Genomic DNA, 736 nt, shown 5'->3' on the forward strand with positions numbered 1-736 from the left:
CGTCCCCCCCCTGTCCCCGCAGCTGCCCCCAGCCAGGAAGCTCCTTCCTATGGATGGGCCCAACAGGATGGTGCCCGTCACATCCCAGCGACGAGGGGACGGAAACTGCGTCACCTTGGCCGGACTTTGCTCTTTCCTGCCCCGTCGGTGGCCGGGAGTGGGGGGAGCTGGGGTCAGTTGATCCCTTTTGTTCCAGACTGGTTTAGCCCAGCCCAGAGGACAACACCGAGCACCACAGCGGTGGCCACATGGATCTTGGAGGAAGCCAAGGGGGTGGGATGCATGGAGCACAGAGGGGTGGCCCAGCACTGTCCCCGCTCTGGGGACATCACCAGAGGGTGTCCCCAGGCCGGCTGCTCTCGGGAAGCAGGCAGGACCTGCCCCACGCCCGGACTTGGCTCCCATCCCCTGTCCTCATCCTGATCCTCCCCGGTCCAGCCCCAGGCCGAGGACGTCGCACGCTGGGGTGGTGACACCACACTCAGCCCCGGGCTCTCGTCCTTGTCCCCACGTGCCTCAGCGTGGCCCTGTGTCCTCCCAAGCCATCCCTGTCCCCGTGGTGCCACGGCCCAGGGTCACTCCACCATCCCCAGCTGGGGACTGTCCCCAGCCCACAGGATTCTGGCACCAGGGTGGCTTTGGAGCTGTCCCAGCGCTGGCAGGGCCGTGGGGGCCGCTCTCCGGGGATTCCAGCTCCGGCCCTTCCCCTCCCAGCCCATGAACCGAAGAATTTTGG

This window comes from Corvus brachyrhynchos, unplaced genomic scaffold, assembly GCF_000691975.1.
Source record: "Corvus brachyrhynchos isolate BGI_N302 unplaced genomic scaffold, ASM69197v1 scaffold787, whole genome shotgun sequence".
Taxonomy (NCBI): domain Eukaryota; kingdom Metazoa; phylum Chordata; class Aves; order Passeriformes; family Corvidae; genus Corvus; species Corvus brachyrhynchos.